Genomic DNA, 8,684 nt, shown 5'->3' with positions numbered 1-8,684 from the left:
AAAAAAAAAGAAAAGAAAAAAAAAGAAAAGAATTTGGCATGAGAAGAGAAAAGGTCATTCGATGATAATATTTAAATAATTTTGGCAGCTAGAAATCTTGGTGTTACCTCTATCTTTAAGCAAATGGCAGTTGTTTTATAGTAGAGTAATATAATTGGATGTAAATTTTAAAAAATCATATTCTGCCATTTGGAAAGATTTTTCTACAGGATACAAATGGAATAAATTGCTTAGTAATCAAAAGATTTAAGCTTAATGACAATTCTTGCAGAAGCTTAATGATACTACGAATTTTGCATTTATAGTTGTGCTTGCTGCCTGAATGATACACTTTGCTGAAACTCATTGTTTTCTACCCAAATTACTTACATTTTCTTTCTTTTTTCTATTTTTTTATTTCTTAGACAGAGTCTCACTCCATCACCCAGGGTAGAGTGCTGTGGTGTCATAGCTCACAGCAACATCCAACTCTTGGGCTCAACTGATCCTCTTACCTCAACCTCCCAACTGACTGGGACTACAGGTGCCTGCCACGCCTGGATATTTGTTAGAGACAGAGTCTCACTCTTGCTCAGGCTGGTCTTGAACTCCTGAGCTCAAGCGAACCACCTGCCTCGGCTTCCCAGAGTAACAGGATTGCAGGTGTCAGCCACCACGCCCAGCCAAACTTGCATTTTCTAAATTTTTAGATGAATGTTTGTACATTTTTTAAAATCAAAATTCCATCTGATCCTTTTACTCATTTATTTTACTCACTTGGCATATTTTTTTGGCAATATGTTTAATGGCCAAATTAAACATTTGGCAATGTTAAATAGAGATTAAACAAAATTTAAGTCCAAAAATAGAATAATCAAGTCTGCTTGCCACCTTTCTATAATCTGTTAGCAATAGAACAGACGAATTATTTCCACCAAGCAATGGTTTTCCAAATTGTGATAAAATTTGTTTTGACCTCAAAGGATTAGTTTTATTAAATTGGAAGCCTACTTTAACCATATCATTTCTGGTTTTACCTTCTAATTGTTATTAATGTCCAAATCACTCAGGGAAGCAATAGTAACAAAGTGTGCAAATTTAAAAAGAGAAGAATTATTTATAATCCATCCTAAAATATTTGTCTCAAGAATAAATAGACTACTTATAAATAATAACACTGGCTCCTTCATTAAAGAAATAAATTGTCCTTTGATTTCCCACAGGCTGCCATTTAACATTATCTATTTTTGATAATGAGCTTGAGCAGGTATTTTTCTCCTTAATTCAAACTGCTCTTCCTAGTAAAGTAGCCCAGAGGGAGATAATCTTCTCAATGCAAATTTCCTGTGCCAGGACCACTGACAATCTATGCACCCCGAACAAATAAAACTATTGTCAGATAATGGCTATGTATGTAAAGTTCAATCAATTATTAAATTGATTACAGATGTTGAAAGAATCTGCATGTGCGTTAGCAAGAGACACATCAAATACATATGTATGCTGCAAGTTCATTAACCTACCACCTGTCAATTATATCAAAATAATAGACAAGATCAAAAGTAATAAAGTCTTACTATATATAACTTGTAGTTCTGAAATCAACCTGCCTATATGGCTCAAAATACAGATAGCTAGCTCATCTTTACTTTTATCAAAATTGCTTTGAATTAAGGATAAAAAAATCTTGGATATGGGCATATTAATTTTTTTTTAAAGTGATGCCTGCTGTGAACCTAAGGTAAAGTCTGAGAGGAAGGTTAAAAGCTGAGACATTTTGTTTCCATTACTCATTCCAAGAGAGGATTTTAGTTACTGGGAACCTAGTGTAATGCACATCCTGAAGGCTTGAATATTAGACCTATGACATAAAATATTGTGTATTAGAAATATTGACTTGTCTTTATGAATTCCCTTCTCCCACATCTAATATCCAAATGATTATAGAAGTAAGACTGTTGTCTTACTGATGTGAGTCCATAGTTTGCCTGAAGTTTCTACAATCTCAGATTTCTTTTTCCTTTTTTTGTCTGTATTGCTTCATGTCCTTTCATTTATTTATTTTTTCATTTATTTAAAATATTTTATTTTCATCTTAGGGAAAATTTCAAATCCTACTTAATATTCACAAATAGAGAGTTTTAGATGTGATACACTCAAGTATTCTCACAGGAGCTTTCTTTAAGTTTAAGACAATTATCTGGGGCTAGCATGATTTAGGTTGCTGGAAAAAAAAATTTATAGGACTACGAAAAAGAGAAAAGAAATACTCCTTTAGGAGTTTTTTTTCTATGTTCCATTCAAATAATTAAAAACAAATATGAAGGTATATAAATTATGGGGAAATATGTACCCTAAAATTTGGTGTATTGCAATAAAATACCTTCTGCTTAAGGTAATATGTGAGTACCATGGTTCTTTCCCTAAAGCAGTGATTCTTAAATAGTAGCAAACTCTCTGAACAGGTGAATACTTCTGTTTCCCTTTGGCACATAACTGACCACTACCTGAAGCCAATCTATGAATTTCCTAGCAGAAATTTCCCCCTGATGTTATATTTCCTGTCCTAAAACATTTTACAGTTTAGACAGACAGGTGAAGCCACTATAAACAGAAGTCGGATAATACCTCAAATGGTTTGTAAGAAACTTTTGTGGAGTTTTAATGAGGGGGCAATTGTATTCTATTGGAAAGGTCTGAGAGTTCCATGCTGGAAAATTAGCTTAAATTAGAGCCAAGGAACAAAATATACTTAATTTTAGAAGGAATAGTCTGATTGAGAGTATTCCAGACAGAGGGAATAATATAATTGAAAGATCAGATGAAAGAAATGCCTGGCATGTTTGCTGATCAGCTTAATTCCTCAAACAGGTGGGCCATGAAATGATGTCCTTAGAAAAAGGTTGGAAAGTTGGTTGGGATTGCATTATAAATGCTCTTCCGTATCAGAATGTATTTTTGAATGGTTTTACTCTTTGTTGTTGTGAAGGAAGCCATGACAAATATTCAAAGAAATTTAGAACCAAATGAGAGCCTCATTGAGATGATTATGATGATAAAATTAGTCACCTGGCACAAAAAGAGATACTAGAGATGGGCAGAGAGAGACAGAAGTCCAAAGCATAATCGTGACCTTGAGAAAGCAAAGGGGGTCACATATTGTGGGGGAAAAGGCATCATTTGTGATTATTTAAATGTACAGAAATATAAGCAAGAGCAGACCCTTCATTAAAAATTTGCCAAAAGTTGCTTTATCTATGAATAGAATCCAGAGGCTGTCTCAGTTTTTAGGAAGTGATTCGAGGAGTCTAAAACTGTATTTTGTTCTGGGCTGCTCACAGAGTTAACACATCCAGGTCTGTCAGATGACCTGGGGTAAAATAACCTGCTTACCTTTACTTAGGAAAGACCTTCTCAACACCATTAGATAGCAGACACTGGCGCGTTTTGTGGGGAGCATCTAGTCATATTGCTTAGGACACATGTTCTGCTGTCTATGGCAGGAGTAAACATTAGCTCGCAGTTCCTCCTTTTTCTGGGACACCTCCGTGTTTGCTTATCGCTGTGCATCCGTGTATGCAGGAGAGGGGGCGGTTTTGAGCCACAGCATACTTTTGAGTCATCAAATATGTTGAACTAGAAAAAATTCTTCGCCAGGAAAATTCAGTGAAAACCCAATTTGGAAATATCTTGCAACCATAATAAAATTAAAATCCTAAGAGCCAAGGCTATAAACGCAGCAAATTAAAAAGCAGTGGCAAAAACAAGATATGACGTATAAATGACTGCGGAACTCTCGTAATTACCTGATTCATAAAAGTCATTCAAATAAATGTCTCAAAAATGAGCAGGTAAAATAATTATGATTTCAAAACACTATTAAAATACACTTTGTTGATAAAGAATACAGACCGGATACTGACAATATGTTTTTGCAGTTACTTAGTAGAGGCATTTTTACTTGGAGAAGAAAAATCGTGAGCATGTTGAAAATGTCTTGACATCCCTCTTTCATTGGGAAAAAAGTAACAGAATTCTCTCATTTGTTAGAAAATATATAAATTTGTGTCATCACATGTGTCAGCCTCATTTTGTTTTCTTAGCTCTCTAGTTGCTACTAAAAATGGTACATTTATCACTAAAACGTATGACTTAGGATCCAGGTATATCACAATTTTATCAAAGTTAGCAAAATAAATAGTAAAATGCTTTCATCTTGATTATTTTAAAAATGTAAGAAATCCTATTCTTCCGGACAGCTAAACAAATAACTACCTTGTTGCGACTTTAAGACAGAGTTTTGTTTTCATTTCGGTATTATCTGTCAATGTTTGACAGTTGCATTTTTTTTCCAGATGAGAATTGCGCATCACAGTTTAAGTCCCAAGAGATGTTATCAGTCTGAACGGCCCAGTGAACAAATATTTATGAAGCTCCTTCCAAATGAGATGTTCTATAGAAAGGTGGAAGTGGTAAGAAACCGTTGAAACGGTGGTTAAGAAGGTAGGTCTTTGTGGGTACTGATGGGAAATAGTCGTTAGGGGAAAGCTGCTTCACCACACAGGAAACAGAAAAACTCTTGAATGCATCTTGTCCAGCTGTGGCAGGAGAATTTACATAGATAACACTTTAAAGCAGAGAGTTTCTACTCGCCTGGTGACCAAGAAAGGGAGCGGTGAGGGGCTGCAGGCGAGGCGTGGAAGGAAAATGTTCTCGCTACAAGACCTACAAGGTGTGCACTTTGCAAAGCACGTAGCAACATCTAGTTCCAGAGAAGATGTTGACAAGAGAGACCTGCACTGCATCATGTGGAAAACTCAATGGAGATTCAAAACAAAAAAAATCATCAAACAAAACGAGACTCGAAGCAGCATTTTAAGTTTAATAAATAGCTATTATGGAATGCCTTGAGACTGACATAGTTTATTGTCCAATTATTGGAATTTAGCAGAATACTAAATACACATGTTTATAACAAATACTTAAAATAAGAGCAACAAAGGTGCCACTTTTTCTTTCTTACGAGGAATGGACCTGGTGCTGTGGATTAAGTATTTTGAAGATTCTGCAAGTGCAGAACCACCATCCACATATTGCAGGTGAGCAACTGCAACCCAGAGAGAAGGAGGTGACAGGACTCGTGTTCAGTCCCAGTGCACTGAACTCTGAAGCTTGTACGTGTTAAACGTTGCTGTGCTCCTTCTACGGTAACACTTTGAACCCTAATCCAAATAATTGCATTCTGCTATTTTGTTTAGTTCTTTTTTGTGTTTTTACTTTTTTCTTCTTCCAGCACTTCATCTATATCCTCCCTTGTAAACCCATACTATTTTATTCATAAAGGGAGTTTTGGAAATGCTCTCTTGGGAAGGTCTTTTTGTGGCTTCTGGTTTCGTTCATCACTATGTTCTTAACTACTGTTATTATGATTTCCCAATATTGTGACACACTACCAGAGTCCTTTCATTGTAAACACTTGGAAATGAAACATGCTTCAATAGTAATTTTGTAACTATAACTCTAATTCTCACCCACGTGGAAATAATTGTTTTTTGTTTGTTTTTTGTTTTTGTTTTTTGTTTTTTTGCTGTGAAATAAATCTATGTGGGGGGAGGGGGAGAAGCATGAAGTAAAACATGGTCCAAAACTTGAAATAAACCAGTTTGACAGCGTGGTCTTTTATAATATTCTGTTGATCCAGTGAATAGATAAGGTTTTGACTATGTTGGTCACTCCTTTAAACAATCCAGGTACTTTTATTAAGGAAAAACATCTCAAAGACAATCACCCTCGTGTATTAATCCCCAGCTGGAAGACATGGGCATGTACAAATAGCTGATGTGGTGGGCACATTTTTCCTTCTTCCTGCCTATATCATGGGTCCCCTTTTTCAAGGTGCTTTAGTGTCACAAGGAAGTTAGCCCAATTCATTCTTCACTTTGCATCCCAAATCTAAGCAAAAAGTTTACACACTATCTCCTTTCTTCTCCTTTGCCCCCAATCTAAGTACTTCAGGAAGGTGATATTTGACCTATACACCTGCTTTATCTGTCATTCCATCTGTCCCTTCCACAAAGCCTATTTCATCTCACGTCTGATGCCTCTTCCAACTCCTATCACTCTCTCAATTGCTTCTTGTACTTACATGGCAATCTCTCTATCCTTTTTTAAAGTACCTAGGAAACTCTTTCAGGTCCTATATATTTCTGTATCATATTCTTAATTGAACTTTTCTGTATCATATTCTTAATTGAACTATAAGATCATTTAAAATATTATTTTCCTGATTTTCTATTTTGGTGAAATGCTAGTTTCTAACAACATACTTCTGTGTGTTTTACAAACAGGCACAATTTATGCCTGATGGTTAGCTTGGCTTGCTTGGGCTGTCCTGACAGCCCCGGCAGGCTGAAGTATGATTTAGAAATCATCTTTTGAGAGAAAAAGTTTCCTGTAGGAAAACGACTGTACTTACAGGTATTTGAGATTTGTCTAAAGCATTCCACTAGGTCTATGTTCATAATGCCGCCAATTCCTCTAATCTACAGTTCTTTGTGGGTTTTAAATATAGCAGATACCCAGGATTAAAGCATTTAAAATGGTAGAAACCATCTGCAGGAATCTAGTCTGATCCTCTCATTTTACAGCTAAGGAGAGTGAGACTTGGCCGTACTGTGAGTGTGTTACTGCAGTTTGGATTGAGGCTTCAGTCTGTCCTGATTTCTAACGTTGTATACTTAATTGCAATCAACTGGTTTCAATCAGTAAGGCATTGGGCTCAGGGGACTAGAAAAGATTAAAATTAAACTTTCAAAATCCTGAATGTGTTGTACATGTCCAAATATTCCTATTTTAGAGGAAAACATGATATCAGCAGATTTGGTCAGGACTGAGATGTAGTATTTGAACATCCTAATAATCACTGATTCACAAGTGTTCACATTTTGGAAGTACACATCATTAGTGGCTTTTGGAAATGATCACATTCTCTTGGTCCAATTGGATCTTTAAGGCAGTGTCTTCTAGAGTAAACCACACAAAATCACTAAAATGGAATAAACATAAGTTACAGGGAGGACAAAGCATGCACAATCCTGAGTGATTAAATATAAATTCTATGATTAATGGCTTTGAAGACCTGGTACTTGACTTCTGCAAGAGCATTTAACAATTCTTTTCATCAGAGACGTTTCTCATGCTGTACTTTCAATGCAGTTCTTTGTCTGGTCTAGAATAAGTTGGAAAAAAGCTGGCAAAGGGCCTACGGTTATGTATATCAAATTCTTAAAGCATCTTTAATCTTCTCCTTGTAGGTTAAATGCCTTCCACCAAATCTCTTAACTGGGTTCCAGTAGGTTATAGATCACAGTCTTTGAATCCTCACTGCTTCCTAATCCTTGCCCTGCATTTTCTTTCTCTGCCTTTCATCCATTTCATGATGAAACTCAAAACTCACAAGTGGGATGATGTGGGCAGTCTTTGCAAAGATGAGCATTTTGGCAAATGTTGATGTTCTTTCTCTGAATTGCCACATCATAAATAGATGTTTTGTCTTTCACTATCCTTGCTGTTTATTTCTATCTTGATGCATTCTGAACAAATAACTAGCTTTCTCTGAACCATTTCAACTGATTATTTGTTAAATTAAAATGATGCACACACATGCACATATACACACAAAACGTGAAAGGCCTGTGATTACTGATCACGTTGAATACTCATTTTGTTCATGGCTAAAAGTTATAATTTTTGTACTATACCCTTTAATGCTTGTATGTTTGGCCCCTATGTGTGTCTTGGAAAGATATGTGTATCCTGAATTTGCTATAGTTCACTGGCTGTAGAGACAGTGCAGCCTGGAGGGTTGGAGCAGCAGAACAGAAAAAAAAGGAAGTAAGTAAGTTACACTTGGGGATGGAATGGGGCCGAACAGGAGAGGGCAAAGAGGATTTCACTGAGATTTTTTTAAAACAAGATTTTAGAATTTAAGAAAGAAATGGAATAGGTTAAAAAATAGAAGTGGATCAAATTGGAGAACGACTAAAAAAGAATAAAAAGGAAGTGAAAATTTAGAGAAATGCAGCCTGTTAAGCAAAATGTAAGAATATCAGGAAAAAATAAGTTAGGCAGACTGACATTTTTGGCAGCACAAAATTGCATATCTATATCTATCTGTGTACCAGTGTCTATAATAAAAGAGAGAAAAGAAAAAAAAAAACATAAGTTTGAAATATTATTGTAGAAAGAAATGAGGAAAAATCATCACTCTGTTGCTATTTCTTTGACCTTGGGTAAAAAAACATGAACCAAATAATTTTCTATAAATTAAGATGGCATTATTATACAAATAAATTAGTTCATATGATGTCCACTTCCTTGTTTCATTCTTACAAAATATTTACACGACATTCTTGTTCAGTCAAATTTTGCATAATGTTGATGATTAGTCTCAGTCTTGTGAACACATTATATGTCTTTCAAAGTGCAGAACTTTAGATTCCCACGTAACAACTATTAAAATCACCTTCAAAAACTATCCAGAATACTTATCAAGAGACACACTGAATTATTTTCAAATTCTTTATTTTTTTTCCCTACAAATGGCTATTCCCTATGAAGAGAATAGAAAAGTATCTTTAGTATTTAAATATCAATTTAAATACCTAATTTCAATTTTACCTTGTGTTTGTTTGACCAACAGGTTC

This window comes from Otolemur garnettii, unplaced genomic scaffold, assembly GCF_000181295.1.
Source record: "Otolemur garnettii isolate 467f Iridium unplaced genomic scaffold, OtoGar3 scaffold00055, whole genome shotgun sequence".
Lineage (NCBI taxonomy): Eukaryota > Metazoa > Chordata > Mammalia > Primates > Galagidae > Otolemur > Otolemur garnettii.
The sequence above is the reverse complement of the archived record's forward strand: the minus strand, read 5'-3'. Positions refer to the sequence as shown.